At 42.5% G+C, this 27,791-nt stretch overlaps 1 long non-coding RNA gene across 1 annotated transcript in view; it reads left to right on the forward strand.

Annotated features, from left to right (window-relative positions):
* The first annotated feature begins 15,056 nt into the window (after nucleotides 1-15,056).
* The window catches only part of LOC310985169, a 349,718-nt gene continuing 336,983 nt past the window's right edge, over nucleotides 15,057-27,791 (forward strand). Inside the window, exon 1 of the long non-coding RNA XR_014595350.1 lies at nucleotides 15,057-15,147. This is a non-coding gene — a long non-coding RNA (uncharacterized lncRNA). The remainder of the gene's footprint in view (nucleotides 15,148-27,791) is intronic.

Here is a 27,791-nt window from a genome sequence, read left to right on the forward strand (position 1 = left end):
AAGACCCCGCTACTCCGAAAAGGCTATTGGGGAAACCCCCAGCGCGCAGTGCGCATTGATCCTTTTTTCCTTTTTGGGGTCAAACGGATCATGTGCATAATTAACTGCAAAACAAGCAAATACTTCATATTAATGACATATAATGTTCATTCTGCTTCTAGCCTGTCTAGCCTCTACCTGGTCTTTTTACTAAACTTAACCAACTCCTTTCTTCATTGCCTAAACCCAACCAAAGCATCTCCCTCGGTCAGCTGTCAGCGCGAGCGGCGGCTGCAGCAGCCTCGCGCCCGTGTGAGCTCAAGCCGGCTTCAGCCGCGCTCGAGCGGAGCAGGGGGGGAGAAAAAGAAAAAAAGTGTATTTCTATTACTGTGTCGGGGAGAAAGTGGGACAGATCTGCCCAGTCTCTGAGCAGCACGTTTCACAGACAAGCCACAAAGCAGAATGTAAACAACGTCACGCGGTTCAGCACCTTGGACAGCTGCGGGGGGGAGGAGGGGGTGTCGTATTCATGTTAAATGGAATTCATTTTATTTCTGATTTTTTTTTTCCGGGGGGTGGGGGGGGTGGGGTGGTATTATGCCTATGTATTACGTAAGAGTTTTTAAAAAAATGTTTACGTTAAGTCAAGAAAGACTGTCTTCAATTTATTTTTCATTTAAAAAACAAGTAAGCCTATTTCAAGGACATGTTTGCAAATGTTGGTGTCAATAAAGAGAGTATTGGCAGAACTGGTAGTCATTGTCATGTTATAGGGCCGGGCCAGGTCGGCGGGGGATCTGCTGAAAGTAACTAAAAGTAATCTAATTTAGTTACTTTTAAAAGCAAGTAGTCAGTAACTTAACTAAGTTACTTTTTAAAGAAGTAGTCAGTAGTCAGTAGTCGGATTACTGTTTCAAAGTAACTGTGGCAACACTGCTTATCACTAAAGCTGCGTTCACACCGGACCTTTTATTTTTAGAACGAGCGACGAGTTTACATGTTAAGTCAATGCAAACGAGCGATGGAGCGTTTTTTCGCTCGAGTCGCTCCCGTCGCTCGAGATGAGAAATCCCAACTCTCTGGTCGTCAGTCGCTCGTCGCTCAGCGCTGATTGGCTGCTGTAATCCCGGTGGTGCCGGTGTAAACAGAGGCACATGGCAGTGGGCATGACGTCATCAAAGCGAAAATGCGAGTCTGTGGCTCTGAGCCAAATTGACGAGCGAATGCAGCTGAGAGATGGAGCGTTTTTTTCGGAGTGATACGAGCGACAGCGACAAAAACAAAAGGTCCGGTGTGAACGCACCTTTACACATTAACATCAGCAAGTGTAATTCATCTACATAATGTAATACAATTATAGAATAATAACTCGGAATTTTTTTAGATACAGAAGAAGCATCTTTATTTAAACAATTCATTTTTACATCACAGTTATGACATATTTACACAACACAACACTGTCAGCTTAATGACTGTCTGCTGGCCACTGCTTCATAAATGGCCTCCTGGCTCTCTGGGAAGTGGCCAGCCATTTTTCTGCAACCTTGGTCGGGTCAAAGTCCTCCATTGGACAACCTTCTGTGCTAATGCGAATCAGGTTTTCGGTGGTCAAAACATGCAGGCTGCTGCGGGTGCTGTTTTTGATTCTGTTTTGTGCCGAGAATCCGCGCTCGCACTGAGCAGAAGAGATGGGCAATACAAGAAGGATCTCCACCAGATGTAGGACATTCTGAAATAATAAGCAAAATATTTATTCATGAGTTTAGACATGACTAAATTCTGAAAGAAGCAGAGTGTGTTCAACTTACACATACCTCCAAGTCAGTGCGATAAGGCTCCTTGGTGAGGAGGGTCTTCCACAGGGAGAGGTAGTCAGCAAATGAGGTCCTTACGACTGCCTTCAGTTGCTGCCATTCCTCCTGGACTCGGTCCAGTTGACATCCACCGCTTGGTCAAGAAACAGATAGGGAGGATAGGGAGGGAATGTATGGGAACATTAAACTTGGACACATGAAATGTGAAACAAAGCTTTGAAATTGATCTTATCCTGCCATCCCTATGCTTAATCTACACTCACTTTCTGAGAAGGTTGTCAAAATGTTGGAGGAGAGACTGAACTTCTGCCCTGCCATAGTCCAGTAGTTCACCCTGACTCTCTGACCATGCATGATGGTTGAAGATTCTGAAGCAGTTGACTACACTTCCTGACTGACTCAGAATGCAGCTGAAGCGTGATTTCATCTCTTCCACTACAATGTCAACAGCAGCTGCCACGTGTGGGTTACTGAAAACACCATCGGTCAAGGGAACCTGCCCTTTTAGCTCCATGCCCTGAAACTCACGTTGACAGCAAAATAAATACTTGTTTTAGCACAAATTAAATACATATCTGTGCAAGGCCAAGGCCGGAATGAAGCCTTTGCAGGCTTGTACAGATACCATAGTAGAGATACCGTTGTATAATACCAACAACTGAACTGAAAATGTATTTTGCAAATATTTTCTCTCATTTTTCTACCACACCTGAAACGTAACACTCTCTCCCTCTGACTGCCTGCTCAGAAACTTCTCCAACATGCCTCCTGGCTAGGGCTGGGCGATATATCGATATAAAAAATATATCGATATATTTTTTAATGGGATATGGAATTTGACCATATCGCATATATCGATATAGTTCAAATTTGCGCTGTGATCCTTGCTCCATTCAGGCTGCTGATCTGGAGCTCCCTGCACTGCTCGCCGCGCTCCGCTCCGTCCCTCCTCTAACTATTTTATTCATGCTTCAGACCGCTGCTTCACCAGCTGACCGAGAGGAACGCACGAGTCCACGTCGACCTCGTTGCCGTTAACGAGCCGAGCCGCGGCTCTAGAGGCTCAGTCAGCTGCTGTAGCACAGCTGTTAGCCGTTAGCTGTTATTAGCCGTTAGCCGTTAGCAGGTCGTCCCCTGCAGCAGCGTCAGAGCTCCGGACCTCTGTGAGCCGCGGGGCTTTCACCAGATTCAGCTCGTAAGGTTCGCGTTTACCCCATGGATCTATGATAATATAATACATCCATGGTTTACACACGTTTGTTTTCACTCTGGTCCAAACCGTGGGTCCGTGAGTGTCACGTGACGTTTCCATGACGACTGACCGGAAAAGACGTGGGGCACGTCACGTGACTCCAGGTTAAAAAAAAAAATCTCAGAGAAATAACAGAGACACAAGGCAGTTTTTTAGTTTTTAGTGCAGACAATTGATAGTTTTTTTTTATTTCAAGAGTGCCTTTCTATAAGACTCTGCTATAGCTGGTGTTTATGTTACAGAAATGTCTTATAATAAATTATACATGATAATGACAATATTTTCAAATTTCCAGCCAACTTTTAACATTGATCTTAGAAGAGGCCTTATGGAATCACGCCTTCTAAAATCCATTACTCCATTACTTAATTAAAAAGGTACTCTTGTCAGGCAGTATTTATGTTTATATTTTATTATTTGAGCAACTGAACATTTATTCATGAACCAGATGAAGAAACCTGTTTATTATTTATTCATTTGATTTTGCAACTGTTCAGTGAAATAGCCGGTTTCAATAAAACTACCTGTGACTTGTCATATTTGGCTTTAATTTTGACTGAACATTTGCTCTCACTTTGCGGAAAAATATCGGGATATATATCGTATATCGATATTCAGACAAAATATATCGGGATATGACTTTTGGTCCATATCGCCCAGCCCTACTCCTGGCTTAGGCCTCAGCTTCAACCCTTCCAGTTCAGACACTTAATAATACAAATAATAATAATTCAGTTAATCAAACATCATGCTTTTTATTACACTGAACATGCTTAAGATAAAGTCAGGGGGAGGGTTAGGGGGAAGGAAGGGGGCAGACCTCATCACAAACAAATAGCACCCACCTGTTCTCTCAAGCTCAGCAGTAGCCTTGGGTAGTATTAGGTCATTGGCTTGAAGGGTCCTGCTTAGGCTCCCAAGCACAGTAAAAACATCAGCCATTAAATGGCTGAAGGCACAGAATGGTGCACTCTCCATCTCCATTTTGATCTAAAAATAATTTCAGAGATTAGAGCAAAATTACTACAGACATGATTTCTCAAATGTCTATGGATATTCTCATTCATCCAGGTCATTGTTCTCTCTGGGCAAAAGAGCAACATGATTAAAGGGACTAAAGGGAACATATTACCTTCTTGGCCCTGCCCTTAATCTCAGCAGAGGGAGAGGTCGCAGCCAGGTGGGACATATGCTGCAGTGTAGCAGCATACTGCCCTCTGTCTTCCTGCTCTTCTCCACCGTCTTTGAGCAGAACATGCAAGGCTCGTTCAATATGTGGAATCCAGCGCGTCCCTTTGAATGAAAATGAAATCTTTATTTTGAGGATGTCAGAAATTATAACAACAACTGTCATGTCATCCTGTCCAGTAAGGAGTAGGAAGTATGACAATTCCAACCCTATCTCCGCAGTGATAAACAATTACCTTTCACACTGGAAGGATTGCTGATATTCACACCCAGCATTTCACCCACTGCCTTCAGCTCCCTCTGAGGCTTTGGACTGTAGTGATAAGTCTTCCAGAGAAGGTGAAGGAGATCGTAGAGTTTACCCACCCAGGGCTCATTTTTTTGGACAGTCAGCATAGCGAGTTCCAATCTAAATGACAGAGTACAATTAATTGATCATAAAAAGATTTAAAAATATATATATATATATCACCACTTGATTTTATGTAGGCTACTGTATAATCAAATATTAGGTATGTGCATAAACAACTATAATAAAAATAATATGTAGGCTACCTGTGAGGCATGCAGTGGAACGCAACAATATGGTCCCCAAGCTCCTCTCTAAGCAGGGCAATGACCCCCCCACGATGACCCATGTTGACCGACGCCCCATCAGCTCCAAACCCGACCAGTCTCTCCATCCATCGAGTGTCCTCCCCCAGCGCCTCAAAAGCATGCTTAGTTGCTTCCAACACTCCTTGAATGAGAAGGATAATATTAATCAGAAGTACAAGGAAGATACCTTTCAGGATCTAAAATGTGCTTTTTTTTCTTTCTTTAAAGTGCAGCGGGTGAGCCTTGGTCTTGAGCTGACAAGATAAAGCCACTCAGCTGACTTACTCTCTGTGTCACTCTATACTCACCTAGAGCATGTGCATGTTCCAGCTCCTGCTGCCCGACTAGTCTGTTGGCAGGCTTTCCATCTTCAATTATGCGCACGTACACCACCCCCACTCCTTGTTCGATGCGTCGGTGTCCCCATCAATCATGACAGAAACATAACGGCTCCTTGAAACGTCTTCTGCCAGAGTGGACTTCATGTCCTCAGCTATGGTGGAGATCATCTCGGCGCAACGGACATGACTATCGTAGGATGGTGTAATGTTTGCTCCATTCCCCTGAGATTCTTTTATTTCTAGAGATACTTTTTGTTTTTGTAAAGAGCAGGGAAAGTTAACTTGTTATTAGATACAATAATATGTGTAAATTAATGTTATGTGGGTTTTGTTCAATAAAAGCATGCACAAGAATATTATTTTCCCTTTTTATTTAATTACCATCAGCTATTCAGTGTTTGAGAGTACCTAAAAGCAGGGAATCTATTAAAGCTGAAAAATCTGAAAGAGACAGGAACTGTATGCAAACTTTAAATATTTTCTTATTTATCGCAAGTCATATCGCCATTGCAATATTGAACAGTGTGATCGCACATCGCACATTTTGCTGATATCGTGCAGGCCTATTATATATAATGAAATGGATTCCAATTTATTATTGCACACCGTGTTGTTGTAGTTATTATACCAATTGTTGAAAAATCTGATGTTGTAAATGAACCACCATGTATTATTCTGTCTTCTCAATGCCATTTAATCTTTTCAGTAAACATCTTCCAAATAGTGCTACTCAATATACAACTTTATGACACTTGGTCCTCTCACAAGATATGAACCTATACTGATAATTAATGTGAACATAATGACTAGTATGTCAAGGCAAAATATTCAACAGCCAGAACTCACAAAGACCACACTTGGGTCATAACAATATTCAAAATGTCATCTTGTCTCATACAACAGTATTAATATAACAAGTTCATATCCTTTCATCACATTACACATTTGTAACTTGCTGTCCCAGTATTTCTGGAAGTACACTGTCTCTAAAAAAAAAACACTCAACTCTAGGAATCACATCATCCCAAAATTCAAGATCAGGCAAAATCCTTTCACCAAAAATGTCACAGTGGCTCCACACAACAAAGTCACAGTACTCTACAGTACATCTAGTACAGTACATCTACAATGTGAAGCTGTGCCTGAACTTGGAAGTAGTAGTCATGACTCCGGTCCAGAATGACATTATCCCCATCATTGATGAGGCAGAAGCCCTTTTCCCCAGCACACAAGCACAGTGTGGCCTCATCTTGGTGAGAGTGTGGACACTAAAATCACAGTGAGAAGGACATGTGATAGATTAGCAAAGATATTTTCTGCCTTTTTGCTCAGTTAAAGGTACCGTACTGTAAGGTACTGGATTTACTGGACTAACGATTTATTTTTCGAATTGCACACCCACCCCTCCGTCCAATCAGGAATCTCAAAAACCACGCCCCCCCTTGCTCGGCTCATGCGCGTGCTTTTGCAGCCGGAGACTGTTGTATTGCACCACAAGTACCGGTAGCTAAATGACAACACGGACACGTGAGCAGTGGATATGACGTGTTTGCACAGGTATATTGTCGGTACTCTGGCATATTGTAAAATACTGTAAACTTTGTTGTAAACCCTCAGAACTTTTGCTGTTTAGCTAGTTTTCCACATAACGTTATACCAGGCTACTGGGCCATTTTTGTAGAGATAATGTAAATAATATATTTCATATTAGAGCCTTAATTGTTTTTAAAAGAACATGGTAAAACAACTTCATAATAATTTTCTGCTAGCTTACACTGTCTATTATTTTCTAGCCTGATGACAGCATCAGCTCAGTGAGCTCACTGCCCTCTGAAGAGGAAGTGCCCGTGCGCCGTCAGCGCCTGGATGCTGGAGGTGACGGTAGCCGAGGGGCCCGTGGCCGCGGCCGGGGCCGGGGCCGGAGAACAGCAATAGACCTCACCTTGTCGCAGGAGGACTGTGCGAATTGAGCGTCAGCGGGCCGAACTTGCTCAGCGTACTCAGGTAAGTGAATGTCCCACATGTAAGCTAGATTTCTCCAGTAGCACTAGCTTTGTACATACATTTATTTGTAATGTGTCTGGATCCTTTCTGTGCAGAGCTGTATGTTCTCTGTGTGCTGTGCATGTTAGGGTGTGGTTTGCCAGACTGAGGACTGTGGATGAAAACAAGCAATTCCACTTTCTCTGGTGTATACACACTGCATTGTGTATTATCTGCTCCCTGTGTGCACTGTCCTGTAAGTAAATACAATATACTGTATACATCTGTCTGTCATTCATGACAGGATAGAGTTGCAGCCCTGGGCCTGGAGCGCTGCCATGACATTCTCAGTGCTGCTGTGGACCGTGACCCAAGCCTAATGCTACAGCTCCTCAATCCGTCTTAAGTTCTGGAGCCTCAGCCTCCAAACAACCCTCCGGTGGTTGGCCAACCGGATTGGTGCATGTGCTCCAACTGCCGTGAGATGCCAACTGTCATTGAGAGGAAGTGCTGTGGCAACCCTCAAGAGGCATGCATCTCAACGTGTCCTGAGATGGATGTTTACATTCTACAGCCAGGACATCTCCACCTTGCAAGGTGCATTTGGAATGATGTGCGTGCACACCGGTATGCTGCTTCCAGACATATGTTGTCTGGCAGTATGGAGCGTTGGGAAGAGGGCAGCGCATTGTCACTGAAAGTTGTGTAATCTGGAGGATTCAAGATAGTTATCCTGATCCACATAACCAGTACAGAGGTTTTGTTCCAGGAAGGATGTAATTTTTTACACGGTGTAAATTTTACAGTATTTGATGTACAACACAGTTTTGTTTGTTCTTTTATATAAAAAAAAGTTCCAGTGTTGCTGTGATAGTCGGGTGCACAGCCTATAAATCTGTTCTCAGGTTGTTCGTTAACAATTTGTTTTTTAGTAAATTAATATAATAATTGGATGATTTAGTTATCTCAATAAAAATGTAAATAAATCTAATTACATTTCATGTCATCTCCATTTGTGTTTCCTTCAAGTTTAGGGCTTACAAAACTTAATGAGAAATTCCCAAGAATTCAGTTGACTGCTCGATGTCTCTACTGTGAACCTTTTCTGTCTTCTTGTCAGCACCTGATATCAGCTGCGTTGCCCAAACGTTGAGCCACAAAATCAAAAGTTCAAGAAAATCTATAAATGGTAATGAATGAAAGTAGTACAGAACCAAAATACTTTTTCCATTACTGCCTCCATACAGCAGGGATTTTATTGACATTATTATTTTCATTCATCTTTATACATTACATCAAACAACATCTAGAAACAATCTGCTTGATAACACAGCGTTTATTGATTAATATTCTCCTACTGCCTCACTAAAGCTGGCATCTGACAATAAAGACATGCTACTACAGTGAAGACAAGGTCAAACAAATTAAATGTGTTTTATGTAGTTTTTTTCCAGTCCTAAAGACAAAGGGCCAGGTTTTACTAAGATCCCAGATAGCGGGTAGCCAGGCTAGCGCCGCCTACTGGTTCCGGCAAATTTCATTTGCCTCAACAATGTAGTCAGGACACTAGCAATGCGTTTCGGTTTGCTCCGTCCGCCAGAGCGGACGGACCAATCAGCGAACAGACGGGTAAGTGAAGGCGATGACGTTGAACTCAAGCGCTCAAGATTAACCTATGAGCTTAACCGGTGTATAGCACACGTGACCACCAAGCAGCAGCGATTAGTTGAAGCAAATGTAAGCAACCGCCTCCCGGAAGCAAACGAATCCCTATGGCTCGTGTTCAGACGCTATATGAAATGTAATGAAGTAAGCGGCTGATGCATCAGGCTAGATAGCGGGCGCCAGAGCGATAGATATAACAGAGTGGCGACAACCTTTGATGTCGCCGCCAGCGCGGTCACGTGGTTCATGTAGCTCCCAATAGTTCCAAACGAGGCTGCCGCTGTCATGTTCTGCTATGGGACAGACAGCACTGAGCTTGCTTTTGGACGGTAAATATTAAAAAATAAACCCTACAAAGGTATATTTACAACTGATACTGAATTACTGTATGTACATCAATGTCAGTTTTCAAACAAAAGGCAAAATCTTCTTGCTTCAAGGATTTATTTGTCACTCTAAAGTGAAGATTAGCCTGCCCTACAGTAAAAATGGCATAAGAAGAGGAGTAAAGCAATATATTAAGCGGGAATATATACATTTAAGCATCAAAGATGTTCAATCAAACCCACACAGTTTGAAACAACGTTCAAAACACACACAGCCAGTATCACAACTAAACATAAAGCCCGTTAGCTTAATGCTAACGTGTAATGCAAAACCTCATAGACGGGCTAACAGAAATTAGCATCGATATCGCCATTTCGCGGCAACCAAGCCATAGCAGTAAAGCTGCCAAAACCTGGCTTTAGCGCTGTCAACAAGTCACAGTTTTAATATTTTTTTCATGCAAGAAAGTCACCGTTTAATCCAGAGTCTGTGGTCAGTTCATAACGTTTGTTAGGGACTTGCACCGATGTTTGTTCTGGGAGAAGTGCAGAGTCTGCGTGAGCCCCGACCGGGAACCAGGGGCAGCGGCTGTCCGCAGCAGCAGCAGCCGCTCTACTGAGCTGATCTGCCGGCGGGGCCGACCGTCCTCCTCCCGTCGGAGAAAACGAGCCAAGTAACGTATCCGCATGCTTTTAGAGGTTGACTGCTGGCTGGTTAAATTATTTTAAAGAGATTAATGTTGGTCTTATTGATGAAAATTAACAACTGTGGCTGTGGTATTAGTTTGTTTGAATGAAAAGTGAGCAGGGCTGCTTCTGGGCTACGGACTGAAATCACCACAGTTACGTAAATAAATAAATGTTTTTCAATGAACCGATCAGTCTAATAATTTTTATTTTGTTAAGTCAACATGGTTACTGTACTTGGGAACGATTATTACCACTTTATAACTTAAAATTGGTCGGTATTTCATCAACGTAGCTCAGTAGTTTCTTGCTGTGCAGCCATACAAACAGACGTGGTCCAGCGCCGCGGGAGGATTGTTTGGAACTATTGAGGGCTCCATGACCCGGAAGTCGGCCCGCCATTTTTTACAACGGAGTCCTATGGGAGTGTCGCCACTCTGTTATATCTATCGCTCTGGCGGGCGCTACATTGTTTTCACCCGCTATAATATTGCGAGTTTGGTTAGTGAACGCAAAACAGGTGATCTACTAAGAGTAACCCGCTAAATGAAAACACGTGCAAACCGCAATATGTAAATGAGGGTTTTGCGCGTGGTAATCGTTTCCGCCATGGAGAGAGTGGACAGAGAGCTGGACGGACGAAGGGACAGAATGACATTTGATCCGATGCATAATAATGACAGCATGTGTGTTAATCTCTCTCGCGCTCTGTTTAGATAAATAAACACAAATCGCTACAGGGCCCAACTCGTCATATAGTGACGAACAGGCAGCAGCTGCAGCGATAATCACACACCTATAATATGTGTGTGTGTGTGTGTGTGTGTGTGTGTGTGTGTGTGTGCCGCCCATGATCCAGTGGATTAATAGAGAGCTCAGGTGGGACACACAGATCTAAATGCTCTGACCACTGACCAGAGGGATCAAAGACGGGTGAAGGCAGCGGTGATGTCTCTCAGTCCGGGACCGGGACTGAGAGACGGAGCTGAGCAGCCAGGTACTGGAGAGGAGAGGAAAGGAGAGGAGTGGAGTGCACTGCAGGACAGACGAGCCCCGTGTGTAACGGCGCGTAAATGACTTTTAACACGGCTGAAAAACTGTTAGAGAATTACCCAGACGTGAGGAAATGCAGAGATGTAAGATCACGGGGCTCTGACAGGTATCAAACCAATAAACGCATACGTTTTGGCAAAGTTGTATCAGTTAGTACATGGTTTTCAGACGTGGTGAATAAAGACGCAAAAACAGCCACCGCAATCTCTTCCTGGTTTGGTAAATCACATTTCACGCGCTAAATAAATCGATTTGCATCTACTCCTCCCAGTATTCTGCACGTTCTGGCAGAAACGCCCATATTTACATATTCATCAAGGCAAACACGCTAAATGGATCGCACGTGCTATTCTGCCCGTGTGAGAGACGCAATCCTCGGTGCGTCCGGTTAGTAGATCAGGTTCCACATGTGTTTGCGCGTGCAATCACGTTTGCACACGTTTTAATACACGCAAACCTTTAGTAAATCCGGCCCTAAATGGGAAGTGAACGACCCGTAAAGAAAGACAATAAGAAGAAGTAGTAAGTCTTTGAGCACCTGGACTTAGTGAGATTTGCTGTGGGATGTTCTTCCATGTCTAAGCACAGAAGAACATCCTGCAGCAAATATCGCACATGTGCACAAACATCATCAGAGCTGCTACATCAAGGCTAAAAACAAAGATGTAATAACTTTTTCCAGACAACTTTTTCATGCTGGTTGTTTTGGTGAAGTGTGTCTTTAAATGTATGACCTGGTAGTGAAATGGCAGAACACAAATGACTGTCCTCGGTATTGTGTATGTCAACTCACCTTGCATTCTGCTGACTTGTACTTTGAGCAGTTCCTGGGTGGTCGGAACTCGGCCACTTGCAAGAAGGCCGAGTTGACGTGGGTCATCAGGCTGCATGGTCGCGTGTTCGGGCATGGCTCCAGTTGCTGTCAATCGCTGCTGTAGAATCTTCTGCTGAAGCGCTGCGATGTAGCTGTACTCCTTGACCACTTGGAGTGCATTAAGGCTCCAGCACTTGGACCTCTTCTTATACAGCTTCTTATATCTGGTTTATCAGCCATTAACTCACTAAAATGAATAGGAATATTACTCCCCCATGTTATTGAACACTAATTCTTTAATAAATTAATTTAGTTTTAATATAATTTTAGTTATTTAATTTAATTCTAATATAGTTTTAGTTATTCACTTTAAATCCTTTTAAGGGGAATAGGGTTACTAAATTTAGGGTTAATTAATTTAGGGTTAGGCTCCAATTCGACTATATAACATAAAATAAAATGGTTAGGGTTAGGAGGGGGTTAGGGTTAGGAGTTTGCCATTCATCGTCAATGAAATTTGGTATTTTTTATTTTCTTCCGATTTCTACATCCCAAATATAATTCATAGTATGGGATTTGGACTTCCAAAAACTATTTTGACCTAAAGATGGCAGCGTTGTGATAAAAATACATTTTGGAAGCACTTTGAAATTACATTTTGGAACTTCTCAAAATTACGTTTTTACATTTTGGAAGCACTTTGAAATTACATATTGGAACTTCTCAAAATCATATTTTTAAGTTTCGGAAGCACTTTGAAATTACATTTCGAAACTTCTCAAAATTATGTTTTTACATTTTGGAAGTACTTTTAAATTACATTTTGGCATTTTTCAAAAATAATGTTCCAAATTCATCTTTTAAGCCATTTTCATCGGAATATCTTAAATACTCATATTTTTTGTGGTTACATCAACATTTTTAATCTTAACTGCTTATATATTGGAAATCATGAGAATAACTTAAAATATATTTTTTAATTATAACATTATTGTAGTATAATGCAATACTTGATGTGGGTGGGTGATTCTGCTTCTGATTCTGAATGCTTGGTGACTGTCTCTGAATAATTTTGCTTGGTGACCTGTTGACCTTTGAAATGTAGCGGGCCATAACTTTTTAAACTGTAGCTCATTGTCTGATGTCCAAGCTCCACTTTTGCCAAAATCAAAAGGTCCATCAGGGCATATAGGTCCTTCTATCCTATGGCTAATTCACATCAGACTTCCCCTCCAAATTTTCATTCATTAACTTCCAAATTACGAATCTTGTCATTGTTAGTCCACCCCATGACTTTTGACATCACTTTTGGGTCACTTCCTCTGGGTCCACATGGTCAAAAATGATTGTGGAGCCTCAACTAAGGCATCTACAGAAAGGTCTAATCAGGCCCATCAAATCATATAGCTGCTACCAAACTTACACCCATGGATACCTGTTGTTATAGAAGTAAAGAAATTCAGATCAGCAAACTGAAACATGGAGAATAGAGACATGTACATCCAGATTTCCATCTATTGTATCATGCATGTGTGGCAAGGTGAAGAGGGCCCGGGCGGGGATTGAACCCACACCTCCCGGGTAATAGTCATGCGCGCTTGCCAGTCATCCAATGGGACATCCCCTTGGCCAAGTAGCCAGGGCGCATCATCAATTGGAGGCATAGTGACAGGACCCTCAACTGTCACACATGTATGTGGATCGAAATTTGGACTTCCTGTGTGATGGGAAGTAGGTGGATAAGAAGCCAGCAGTGTGGGCCACATGATGAGTGAGGTCTGTAAAGTTTTTATGAACTCCCTCAACTTTTATGTAAGGGGGGGAGGGGAAATGTTGTGATCTAGGTTGATATTTTGAACTGTAGTATTAAAGTCCACATTTCAATCTATTAGATATGAAGATTAGATTTAAATTTGGAACTCTCTAAACTTGGGAGTTGAACTTCCGGTGTAACAGGAAGTAGGGGGATAAGGCAGCACTAGTGACCGCATGGTAAGTGAGCTCTCAAAAATCTAGATTTTTGATATGTTAAACCTGTTGAAATCCATGTGTAGTTTACTAATTAGATTGTCTATTATCACTGTCTATAACTATATATGTGGTTTAAGGATTTCTGAACATATAGAATGTGGAAAATGAAACTGCCTTCAGCTCTATAAACTGCCTTCATTGGCTCTCGTTAACCATTTCCATGTCTTTCCATATTCTGAGTTATGAACTGTTTTCTTGTCTGTATACAACATCTATTGCAAATCTGCCCGTCCTGGGTGAGGCATCTCTCCTCTGTTGCTCACACTGAGGTTTCCCTGTTAAAAAGGTTTTCCTGAGAGGATTTCCGCAGTGGATGTGAGGGTCTAAGGGCAGAGGATGTTGTTATGATGATATGTAAAACCCTTTGAGACAAACTGTTTGTAAAAATGGGCTATACAATTAAAATTGCCTTGCCTAGTTATTTATCACTTTTCTGTCATAGGTGAATATGTTGTGATCCAGATAGATATTTGGAAACATTGGTTTTCAATTCCAAATATGAATCTATTACATATCACAAAGAGATTGAGATGTGGAAGGCTGTAGATTTACATTTGTACTTCCTATGTCAAAGGAAGTAGGAGGTCAAGAACAAGAGGAACAGAAGAAAGTCGTGGGAACATGCCAGTGCTCTCAGGGGAAATGAGCTCCATGTCCAGTGAAGCAAGAATAGCTTGGTTGACCTTACTGGCACAGGAGTATATCTCTGGCTCCCCTGGGTACGTGCCAGCACCTTTACCATGGGACAGCTCCCCTTGGTATGAGCCAGCACCCCCGCTGAGGGAAAGCTCTCCTTGTAAAGACCTAGCACCCTCATCTGTTAAAGCAGAAGTAAGTGATATATTTGTGTTAAAGCAGATATCAGCTTCACGGCCGTTTCGGCTCATGCTGCGTTCAAGGCAGGCTTTTGAAACCGTAAGTTACAGCTTCAAGTCACAACTACGACTTGGTAGCGTTCCAGGTAACCCGTAGCTCGTGTTTTTACCATCCTGTTGTCTGTGAAAGTTCCCTATAACGGCCACTCGTAACTTCCGACCCGTGAACTCGTACCAGATCGAACTGGTATGACTTCACAGGAAGGAAAAACACAAAGTACGAGTTTCTTTGAACGCACCATGAGTTAGCAGCCCCCGCCCTTGTCAGGCATCAATTGGTCCTCGTGCTACGTCACCACATTCACGCGCATCCCTTGGCTGCACACACAGCCCTTCATGCCGTTCTCTCTCCTCATTGGATAACACTTGTATCCCACAAGGAAAATTTTCTCCTCGGGTTACAGCAGAGCAGAGTGACGGAGAGACTCGTGTTTAGGCTGAAACACTTCATGTAAGTGATTGCTGACGGAAAATAGGACTATTTAGGACTTATATTAACAAAAACATTCCACTGATATCTGCTTTAATATAAGTCTTAAATAGTTATATCTTCCGACAGCAATCACTTACATAGAGTGTTTGGACCGAAACACGGGTCTGTCAGTCACTCTGCTCTGCTCTGAGCCGAGGAGAAAACATTTATCGTATCCTACAGTTTTTATCCAATGAGCAGAGAGAACAGCATGCAGGGCTGTGTGTGCAGCCAAGGGACGCCGTGAATGTGGCGACGTAGGGACGAGGACTGTTATGGTGCGTTCAAGGAAACTCGTAGACTCGTGTTTTTCCGTCCTGTGAAGTTGTATCAGTTTGATCTGGTAGGAGTTCATGGGTCGGAAGTTACGAGTGGCCGTTATAGTGACTTTCACAGGTAAAACAGGTCGGAAAAACACGAGTGGGTTGCCTGAAACGCTACAAAGTCGTAAGTTGTGACTTGAAGCTGTAATTTACGATTTCAAAAGCCTGCCTCGAACGCAGCATTAGCGAAAACGACCGGATCACTCACTTCTGCTGACCTCATTTGAGAAGTGACCTCACCTGAGAGGAGACCTGGGTGTGTTTTGGTGCCATTGCCTAAGAAGAGTCCTGAGCACAAGCCAACACCCTCAACTGAGAAGTGCCCTTTATTTGTGCCAGTGACCCCATTTGCATCCCTCTAATAGAAGTTCCATAGATGTGATTTTTACATACATGTTTATATAGTTGTACAGTTTATTAAAGAAAATGTTTATTACATGCTTCATGAGTGCAGACCTTAGGTCAAACACATTTTAAATTCATATTCATTCATTTAATCATAGATGAGTATTTGGGAATTGGGGGTACTTCCAAAATAATATTTATGTATTATTTAAGGATATTTCTATCACACTTGGCAACAAATTTGTCATTCCAAATTTCACTCGGCAGACTTCCCATATTTCAATTTATTGTGTTTAAGACTGAGTTAGGTGTTCCTGTTGTTGGGGTGTTGGTAGTCATTTGGAGGAGTTGACCACATGGTGAGTATGCTCCAAGATTCAACTAAATATTTATTACCAAATTTAGTCATAGGCCAAATGTTAGTGTTTGTTTTATAATATGTGTCCTGTTTTTTGAGCTTTTGAAACTGAATGATTTTCTTTCACTACGCGTGACAAATTCTGTAAGTTGCATGGTTATGAGGGACTACAGCTTTGCTTCTAAATGATAATCTTTTCTAAAGAGTGTTACTTGAGAGCAGGCTTTAGTGTCACATTTGGAAGCAGAGGTTTCAGTCCAAATTTCACTCAGAAGACTTCCAAATTTCAATCTTTATTGCAACGCATGTGTGTAGGTATGAGTTACGCGTTTCTGTTTTTGAGATGTTGGTAGCCATTTGGAGGAGTTGACCACATGGTGAGTGTGCTTCAAGATTCAATTAAATATGTATTACCAAATTTAGTCATAGGCCAAATGTTAGTGTTTGTTTGATAATATGTGTCCTGTTTTTTGAGCTTTTGAAACTGAACAATTTTTTCACTACGCGTGACAAATTCTGTAAGTTGCATGGGTATGTGGGACTACATGGTTTGCTTCTAAATGATAATCTTTTCTATTGAATGTTACTTGACAGCAGGCTTTAGTGTCACATTTTGAAGCAGAGGTTTCAGTCCAAATTTCACTCAGAACACTTCCAAATTTCAATCTTTAGTGCAAAGCATGTGTGTAGGTATGAGTTAGGTGTTTCTGTTTTTGAGATGTTGGTAGCCATTTGGAGGAGTTGACCACAAGATCCAAGATCCAAGATTCAACTAAATATTTATTACCAAATTTAGTCATAGGCCAAATGGTAGCTTTTGTTTGAAGATATGTGCACATAAATTTGGATTTTGAATTTCTGAAATTTGGGGATGTTTTTTTTTTTTTACATTAATATTTGTACCAGATTCACAAAAAAACAAACACATAAGTAGTACATTACTTTTAAATGTAAGTCTCCATTGCCTCGAATTACTTTACATTAAAGCTTTTCCACTCTTTTGTTAATTTAGGTAGTGAGAGACAGAGAGACAAAATGGTGAGTAAATTTAAGGAGGTTGAGAAGTTGAATTTGAAGATACAAATCAATTTAATATGTGGATGTGGAAGCTCTTATGACTTCCAAATTCCTACTTGTTAGATGAGGACGTGAAAGCGCCTTTCAGATTCTAACTTATATATGTTAATAGTATTATTTAAATTCTTTAACTAAGTTAAATTATTGCTATTGATCCTTTTTTGCAGGCAGATAAACTGTGTGGAATTTGTTATGGTAACTACCGGAATCTAATCCAACACCTTAAAAGATCCCACCACATTCCTAACAAGGAGGAATTCAACCTCCTTGTTAAATATGGAAATGGACGGTAAGGATAATATAAAAAAAAATCATTTAATTTAGTTATTCAAGTATTTTAGTAGATGCACTTTATTTTTCTGGACTAATGCTCTCACATTCTACCACAGGGTAACACAACCTTTGGATTGTCCATTGTGTGACAGAGAGGGTTTGGTTAGGTTAGATAAGCATCTCATTGAAGCTCATGGCCTGTCTACCACAGACGTAAGTAAAAGTGTGTAGAGTGATTTTAGATAACCTCATTTATTTACATAATACATTCAACAAGGTCATCCATTCTTTATAGGAAAGAGACAGCCCAATGAAAATGGCCAAGAGGAGAGTTTTTGTAGATAAGTTGGGGGAGCTGAGAAGGTCTAACCCGGAAATAAGGATGGTGTCAAGATTGGACTTCATTAATCATACAGAATATGGTATGTTCCTAGTTTTATACATGATGTAGAATCTCCTGTTATATGAGGATGTGGAATCTCTTATACCTTCCAAAGTGTGAATGTGTAAATTTTCACTTCTCCAGAAAACGCTGTTGGGAATCAGCCCAGTCAAAATGGAGGATAAGACTGCATGGCTTCTTTGTCTCCCAGACAAAGGAAAACCATTGAACTCAGCCTCCCAGCGTCCTTCACCTTTTCACACCTAGGTGTGGAACCGTACTGACCCCCCATTGGTCAGGTATGGCCCCAGGACCTGTGAGGTCACAGGCCATATAAAAAGGAGAAGTTCGCTCTCTTCTCTCTCTCTTCTCAGTGGTCCTCAGAAGGAGCTGCCGCTCCTCTGAGTTCTCTCTGCTCTCTTCGCTCTCTCTTCTTGGTGATTCTCAGAAGGAGCTGCCGCTCCTCTCAGCTCCGTACCTGGAGCTACTGCTACAGCTCTCCAATCTCCATGAGGCCTGCACAAGGCAGACGCCTCCACTGGTACGCGAGTGCCTACCAACGGATTAAAGAAAAGGAACCAGCTAGCACGACGCAAGGTCTGCTAGTTGAGCTACGGAGCCACAAAACAAAGCAACCAACTCTGCAAGGAGAAGGACTCTCCTCAACGGAACTCAAACTACACAGCCAGGACGGCTGTGGTTCACTGGACAGAGACACAATCACTGGACTTGACTTCCACAACAGGATCGGCAAAACCTGCAACCGCAGGAATCTTCACCAGCACCGGGATCTTCTCACCCTCGTGTGACTTGGTAACGTAACTGGGCCTAGTTAGAATTACCTTGCACCTTGACTAAGCATAGAATACCTCAACCTTGCCAATGAATGTATTGATTGAAATCAGTTAAAATACTTGAGCTTTGTTGTTGTTGCTTTGTTGTTGTCAGCTATAGCCTCATATTTAGTTAACCTATGTTTAACATGCAACTTGAGCGTTGAACAAAGGACACACCTTTGTTCACCTCCCCCACATCACATGTAGTTGGTCTTAGAGGCCATTTGGTTGTAACTCCCTTTGTCTCAGGACAAAGCAACCATCCTCCATCTTTTCCATTGTCTGAGATCACACTTCACACCTCACAGACACATGGTCACCCACACATATTCATACACTCTCACCAACACACACATGTGTACATAGTGTATGTAGCTTGCCTTAGTTTCATGTTTTGTTATTCCATTTTCTAGATGTGTCCAATAAACTTCCTTGAAACTTTACTTGTCTGTTAATGTTGTACAATAGTGAGTATGCCAACCTCTACGCAGTAGAACTTCTAAATCCTTCAACTTTGCAGCTATTGATAATGTTAATTTGCTTATAATTATTAATTTAATCATTAAACAAGGTTCTATATTAATAGTTAGCACACCCTTATGAGACTGACTTTGGTACATTGGCTGTCTGGTGCCCCGAGGTGGATTTAATAAAATTAAATCCCATTAATAATTTTTATAGTAATTATTAATATTTTGGTATTGATATTTTACTAATTTGATAGCCAATAACCCTCTTAATAATAACTTTTCTTATAGTTGTGCCAGAGCACAACATAAATGGTGCTTCCGTTGTGAGGCATCTAAATATTCTTAATTAAATTATCTTATAAGTTGTGCTAGAGCACAACAACGCTGAGGTCAATCATGACCAGGATATTGAGGAAATGGAGTTTCTACCTGCCGAGGCCCCACCTCAGGCTCAGGCTGCTGAGGCTCCAGCCGTTGAGGCCCCACCTCAGGCTCAAGCCACCGACATCCAATCTGAGACTCCAACTGCTGTGGCTCCACCTCAGGCTCTGTCATCACTTTCACTCCCCTGCGCTTTACCTCTTCCCTGTGCGTCACCTCTTCCCCTTCCAAACAGACCTGACATCAACTGTGGCTGCAAGTATGCCAGCCTGGCAGCTCAAGTCAAGGTTATTGGAGGAAAGACTGGAGGATGTTTTGCAGCTGCTGCTGGCACGGACACTGCAGCAACAGGAGCAGCAGCCGCCAGTCCTGCAGCAAGTGACACCACAGCAGCAGCCACCAGTCCTGCAGCAAGTGACACCACAGCAGCAGCCGCCAGTCCTGCAGCAAGTGACGCCACAGCAGCAGCCGCCAGTCCTGCAGCAAGTGACGCCACAGCAGCAGCCACCAGTCCTGCAGCAAGTGACGCCACAGCAGCAGCCACCAGTTCTGCAGCAAGTGACGCCACAGCAGCAGCCACCAGTCCTGCAGCAAGTGACGCCACAGCAGCAGCCACCAGTCCTGCAGCAAGTGACGCCACAGCAGCAGCCACCAGTCCTGCAGCAAGTGACGCCACAGCAGCAGCCACCAGTTCTGCAGCAAGTGACGCCACAGCAGCAGCCACCAGTCCTGCCGCAAGTGACGCCAGAGCAGCAGCCACCAGTCCTGCAGCAAATTACGCTACGGCAGCAGCCACTAGTCCTGCAGCAAGTGACACCACAGGAAGCAGTAGAAGTCACTCACACCCCAACCACTAATGCTGCCAAACCTGCAGCCGGTGACACCACTGCAGCAGTCATGGATGCAGCAGCCGCAGCCGCCACAGCCGCAGGGGAGGAAGCGGCTGAGGAAGCCGCAGCAGCCACAACAGCTGCAGCCGCCACAGCCACAGGGGAGGAAGCGGCTTAGGAAGCAGCAGATGTCACCCACATCCCAACCACTGATGCTGCCAGAGCAGCAGCCACCGACACCACAGCCGATGCAGCAGCAGCAGGAAGAGAAGCCTACAACACCAGAGCCAAGCAAGCACAAAGAAGATGAAAAGCCCACCAACTCAGTTCAGAAAGGGCAAAATATTTCAAAAGCAAGAGTGCTGCAATTTCCTTTTCGTAAGTTTCCTGGTTGTAATTTCCTAATTTTCATCTATCACTAAGGATTCATTGATTGCCTATATGCAGCACTATCTATCGCTATCTTGGATTTCGAGGCCTTTAGGCTTGGGTCTCGGACAGCATCTAAGGACAGAGACAATGCGCGACAGGCCAGAAGCCATGCCCATCGCTTCTGTGATTACATGCTGGCTGACAAAACCAACAAAAGAAAGCCGTCCTAAGTAACCTACGCTTCCTTTGTCAAATTAACCGGTTGCACGTGTAAGTAAAAATCTAGCAATTAGTCATTCTATTCTGGAGAATGATAATTGTTTATTTGATCTCCTATGTATTCCAGTGAAACAAGGTGTTGTTACTATTTTGTTTCATAGGTGGCCATTGTTCTTGGCACAGAAGGGGTATGCCCCGACAACTATAAAAAACATGCTAGGGAATGTGGTCCTCTTCTTCAGGCATATTGATGCAACTATGCCTGAGAGCAAGTTGAAGCAACGCGATTTTACAAAGCTCTATTACGAGCTTAAGCGGCTCAAGGCAGAGCTGACCAAAAGTGTAACTGTCCACCGCCAAAAGGTTCTTCAGAAGAAGACAAGTAAAAATTTACTGCGAAATTATGGAGGTCCAAAAACTTCCAGGTTCTCACTTATTGAATGAGAAAGTGGAAGTTCCAAATGGTTGTCAATGTCCCATAGTGATTGAGAATGTGGTACTACTTATACAGTTGATTCACAGTGCAAATGTAAAGTAAGATCATTGCATTCAGATGATGTTAATGTGAGCTGATGTATATTGTGATTTTGATTTTAAAAGGAATTGAAATACAAAAATAGAATGTCAAAATGTTTTCACAGCTGATCAAGTTCATGCCGCTAAAGAAGTTACGTTCATGAATGTGGCAAGAGTAAAAATCCCACAATTGTTTGGTAAGTTTCGATAAATATTTCAAAATGGCACCTTCTTATGTACTTTCATGTTTATAATCTGTGTGTTTTGGTGTTGTTACAGACCAACTTCTTAGTGAGCCCGACTCAGTGAGTCTGCACAAAACCCTCATGGGATACATCTTGGGGTATTTGGCGATGTTGTCGGGACACCGATCTGCTGTGCTTACCAACATCACAAAGCACAATGCTGCCCGACCAGACGTCTTCCACAAAGGAAGACGTTTCCGAATATTGGTAAGCGTAGAAGGCCGAGTTGACGTGGGTCATCAGGCTGCATGGTCGCGTGTTCGGGCATGGCTCCAGTTGCTGTCAATCGCTGCTGTAGAATCTTCTGCTGAAGCGCTGCAATGTAGCTGTAGTCCTTGACCACTTTGAGTGCATAAAGGCTCCAGCACCTCTTCTTATATCTGGTTCATCAGCCATTAACTCACTAAAATGAATAGGAATGTTACTCCCCCATGTTATTGAACACTAATTCTTTAATAAATTAATTTAGTTTTAATATAATTTTAGTTATTTAATTTAATTGTAATATAGTTTTAGTTATTCACTTTAAATCTTTTTAAGGGGAATAGGGTTACTAAATTTAGGTTTTTTTTTTTTTTTTTTAAATGTGTTTATTAATTTTCTTCATAAACAAACATACAAAAGACAGGACCAAACAGCGAAACCGCACAACAATTACAACGACAACAACAACAACAAGAAGCTGGGAATAGTAATGCAAAAACCCAAACAACTCAGTTCTGAGTAAATGTGACAGATACATTATACAACTTAGGGTGTAATACAGTGGAAGCTAGACAGGGAGAAAAAATAAAATAAATGATACCGTATTTTTTATACAAACGCTCTCGTCAGTATAGCAGAAACATTCACATTAATATAGTCAAGAAATGGTTTCCATGTCCTTTCAAAGGTATTCGTTTTGAAGTGCAGGAGACAGGTGAGAAAGTCCAGAGGTATATTGTCCTGTGCCATCCCGACACTGAGGGAGCCTTATCTGTGATCCAGTGCATAAGAATATTTTTCCGGGCACAAAATGTCAGGACATTATATAGTTTTTTCTGATACATATCAGTAACATGATCATTTGAAAGACCCAGAAGGAGAGAAACCGGGTTTAGTTCAAGCTTTCTTTCCAGAATCTTCTGAATTTCAAACAAGATATCATTCCAATATTTTTGTATTTTTACACAGGACCAATAACAGTGAGTAAGATCACCAATTTCTGTCTTACATTTAAGACAAACTGGAGAGACATCTTTTCTATATTTGGAGAGACTGTTGGGGGCAACATGTGCTCTTTGCAGAATCTTTAATTGCATCGCTCTTGTCCGGTTACAGACAGTTATTTTCCTTGCATTATCCCAGATGTCGTCCCACATCTCCTCTGTTATCTCAACACCCAGTTCCCTCTCCCAGACTTCTCCCAGTGTCCGAGTGCTGAAACTTGAGCAATCTCCCAGACTGATATAGAAGGTTCTAATGGCGGCCTTTCCCTGAGAGAGAAGTACTTGTTTCTCTATCTGTGTGATATTCATATCAGCAAGCAAAGATGTATCTTTTATAATAAAATCTCTGACCTGAAAGTAACGAAAAAGATCATTTCTTGATATGTCATATTTTTCCATAACCTGATTAAAGGTCATGAGGGTAGGACCAACAAAAAGATCACCCATGGAAACGATTCCCTTAGCTGTCCAGCATTTAAAAGCTCTGTCTAAGGTTCCCGGGAGAAAATCAGGGTTATCAGTGATTGGGGTGAAGACTGATGTAACTAAATTTAGGGTTAATAAATTTAGGGTTAGGGTCCTAACCCTAACCCTAAATTTGAAACTTGAACCTGCTTATTACAGTTAAGGGAAAACCTTTTAACAGAGTCAAGAAATCTGTTAACTTATTTTTTTCATTTGTTTATCCGAAAATCCTGCAAATGCTTGTATTTCTTCAGCAAGCTGATGTTAAGCATGTAACAGCATTGTGTGTGCTACTATGTGCTACAGTTTTCTTACAATTAAATTATTTCAAAGAAACTCAATATATTGTTGTTCCTACAGTATCGCAATATATTGTATCGTTGCCCCTGTATCGTGATACGTATCGTATCGCCAGATTCTTGCCAATACACACCCCTACTATTACCGTTATGACCCTACATAATGTGGTCATTGCATTGCAGAGCTATTTTCTATTTCAGCTTGCCTAAGTGCCTGGACTGCAAAAATGAAATTATAATGAAAAATAATAAACAGCATTGTTTTTGTTGCAGATTTGCCCATGGAAGGTCAAACGATGGGCTTGTATTGTATGACCTGATTGATTCTGCTGGTTTGTCACAGTTTTTCATGAAGTTTTGTTATTTTCTTATTTTAGATGTTTCGTTGGAATCAACCCCAGGCTCAAAAATAGCAAAGCTGAAGAACACCATCAATCCTCATGTCTCCTCCCTGCTGAAGAGGCTGATGGACTACGAATGGCTTTCTGCGTAGAAAAAGATAAGGACTGTTCTACGTTTGATGATGTTCCTTTATTCTGTCTGGTGACGTTGTGTTATTATCTCATAGCGTGGTGAATGTGCAGCTCACAACTCTGCTCCACTGATCTAAAAACAGCTTGTACTGACAAATAAAGGCAATTAACCTACTGCTATAACTATAGGGATTATGGCAATGGGCCAATTTGACAAAATGTTGAACTATCCCTTTCATTGTTCTTCAAATGCAAGTTTCATGCAAGTAAGTTTTAATAAAAGTATTTTGTAACAGTTATGACATTGTGTTATTTTTTTCATTCACAATCTGCATAATTTGCAAAGCAGCTAATGTAAAAACCAATATTAACTGTAAAAACATTTTACAACAACATATTGTATTATTTATTTACAGGTATTTACTGGCAACTTTAGTTGCCAGGTAATTACTGTAATTTATTAGAATACAAGAAAAAGCAGTAAACTACATTACATTGAATTGCTGTTTCATCATGAGTTCTGATTGATTTGGGGACAGAAATGAATAGGAAAAAAATCATAACCCAGCCTCAATGCTGTGACTTCAGCATAGATCCCTGGTCAAGTTACAAACATTGGCAGAACCTGACTAATATGTGTATTCTCAGACAAAGGCCTTATGTAATCACACTGTGGCCATCTGAAAAGTATCCTCCTATAAACAGAACCAACACTAGCAGTGTATCTCTTCAGGGGGCCGAGAAGCAACTCTAAATATAGTCTGTGATGAACTCTGCCCCCTCTTTCTCTGCCTCATAAACACACATGTGCACCGGCAAGCACACACACACACACACACACACACACACGCACACGCCCTGACGCCTCTTCTCTGCTCTGCTCCATTCAAACAGTCACTACAGTTTGTATCTTGATGTCCATCTAACTCTGGGCCAAAACAGTGTCAAGAATGAAGCAGCTGGAACATTTTAACCCTAAGAGCACCGCCATGCAACATAAAAAAAACTGCATAAACCGAATGTGTGTGTGTGTGTGTGTGTGTGTGTGTGTGTGTGCGTGTGTGTGTGTGTGTGTGTGAGCTTGTGTAAGTGCTGAATGGATGAAGTAATCCTGGTATGTCAAATGTCAGGTTCATCAGACACTTTTGGTGAGACATTCTGACATTCTGCACAGCAGGTGCAGAACTCTGTACAGGGAAGACCAACTGAGAGGCACTGGCACTTTCCACTCTCTCCACAGTTGGGGTCTTTGCAGTATAAATGTGTTATGTCTCTCACCTCCGTAGGTGCAGGGGGTTTTATGAACAGGACTGGTTGTATTGCTCCATTGCTGACGGTCCATCCCTTGCCAATAGGACTCCATATCAGTGGTTTGGGGATGTGACTGTGGCACCATATAGCAGTCTGATACATTGCTCTCTGTACGTGTTGTTCAAATGCATCCTCTGTTGGTGGCAGATTTGCAGAGGATGCATCTGTAGTTGATGCAAGTAAGAACCTCAGTTCATCTAATGTTGTGCACATCCGTCCATTTTCTTTTTGCCATAAAGCAGGAGTGCATATTCTCTTGCCACTGGCAAAGAGGCTTCCAAGGATGGAGAGAGTCCAAAATGTGCCAGATCTATGAGGTCCACGAGATGCGTCTTGAGCTTCCTATCCTGTACAAACTGCTTGTTGTGTCGCAGCCAGTGAGCGCGTGACACGCTGGAAGACAGCTTGACATGTCTTTTCCAAGTTTTTGTGTTATGGTGTTGATGGGGACATATCTCTCTCTCATTCCATGGCCTGCATGCATGTACACTGTGGACGAGCCAAACATTCCTTTGCTTGTGTGGCGAGGTGGAGTGGTGAGTAGTTGCCAACAACGCCACCTGGGGAGTTTCGCCCCAGGAAATAGTTACTGTATTTTTATAAAAATGAAAAAGGTCACGCAGGCTCGAATCACCACAGGGGAGAGTTCAGGTATCAAAAGAATAATAATTTATTGTCACAATATTGTTTCTATAAAACTTCAATAGTTGCCAAAATATTTCACATTCACGAAAGACTGGGCCAAAGAAAGGGGAATGGACAGGGCTGGGCCAGCCACGGCGACCTTAAACCAAACCAAGGGGAAGGAGAAACAAACCAAGAAAAATAATATCACCCGTGACACTGCATACACACGCAATGGAGAAGTGAAGAAGCCACCACCAGGGATTGGGCCGCCGCGCTGGACTACAGCACCTGTCCACAGGGAGAGAGGGAAAAATTAAGATGGCCGCAGTCTAGCTGACCTCCTCACACACCAAGAACAATTAGATATTATTTATAATACAAAACCAACATAATGAAGTCTTCTTAAAATATTCAAATACAAATTAGAGAACAATTAAACAATTATCAAACCCGCCCCCCCCACAAAAGAAAAAGGAAAACAAGAAAGAAAAGAAATAAATTGTTAAATGTCTCCGAGGTCACTATCGTCGGCAACAACAATCATTTAATCAAAACCATGTAATCGAGCCAAACAAAACAGCAGCAAACATCATGGTGGCCGATGACCGGAACACACCATGACGCAGGATAGTGTGCAGAACTAGGAGAGTGGGGGCCGCTGGTTACAGCGCCCCGCTGTAAAGCAAGAGAGAGACAGTGTCACAACTAGTGCAATGATGTAAAACTGCAACAGCAGACAATTAGAGCAGCCTACCTCTGAGCTCTACTGCACCCAACACGCGCCCACCAGAACCGCTCGCTCCCTCCGGCTCACCGCCGCTCCGAGCACTGCAACGGAGCGGGAGGATGAAGCCCCAGGGCCAATAAAAGTAAAACACCAAACAATAACTAACATGGCATGCTTACCTTAGTGATATGACGGGGAGACTCGGGCATGCACGCCAGCCCGCTCACCGAACGCGCCGCACAGCAGAGGCAGAGAGGGAGAACAGCGACCAAACACACCTGTCCCAATCACACACACAGCGTCGCTCCACCAGCTCGCCGTTGCTCCAACACTGCAACGGAGCAAAGGGATGAGGCCTCAGGCCCAATAACAGCAAACACAAACCAGCAAATACGCAGAATTCCTACCTTAATGGTACGACGGGAGGACACAAACAAGCACGCCGGCCAGCTCACCGGACGCACCGCACAGCAGAAGCAGAGAGGGAAAATGTCGACCAACACAGCTGTTTTAATCACCTAACAGTGCCGTCCCCCCATTAACCTGCGCCAGGCTGACAACAGCGCCATGCAGTGACCAGGAGGGAGATGACTCACCCGGTCACACTTGCATAGCATATCAGCAGTACTTCCACATCTGTGTCATAACAATAATTCGAGAATATGATTCTGAAAGATGTATGGCATGCAGCACCATTCTTGTGTCAGCCTCCTCCTGATCACTGTACAGTGATGTCAAAATGCTGACACCTCTTTGCAAACACTCTTCACCTGCTCACCTTTCTCAAATCCACCTGCCAAGATGATGGAGTGCATTCTCTGTGAGGCTGCAGTGATGATGTAGTTGCTCACAAATATGCACAGCACAGTCTTGTTTCCACTACTTCTCAAGTAATTCCTGTAGTTTGGAACCTTAGTATTCCCAGTTATAACATGTGTAGGTCTACCATCAGGTGCACCTCTCCGTTGCCTCTCCAT

Source organism: Trachurus trachurus (genome assembly GCF_905171665.1).
Source record: "Trachurus trachurus genome assembly, chromosome: 4".
Classification (NCBI taxonomy): Eukaryota; Metazoa; Chordata; class Actinopteri; order Carangiformes; family Carangidae; genus Trachurus; species Trachurus trachurus.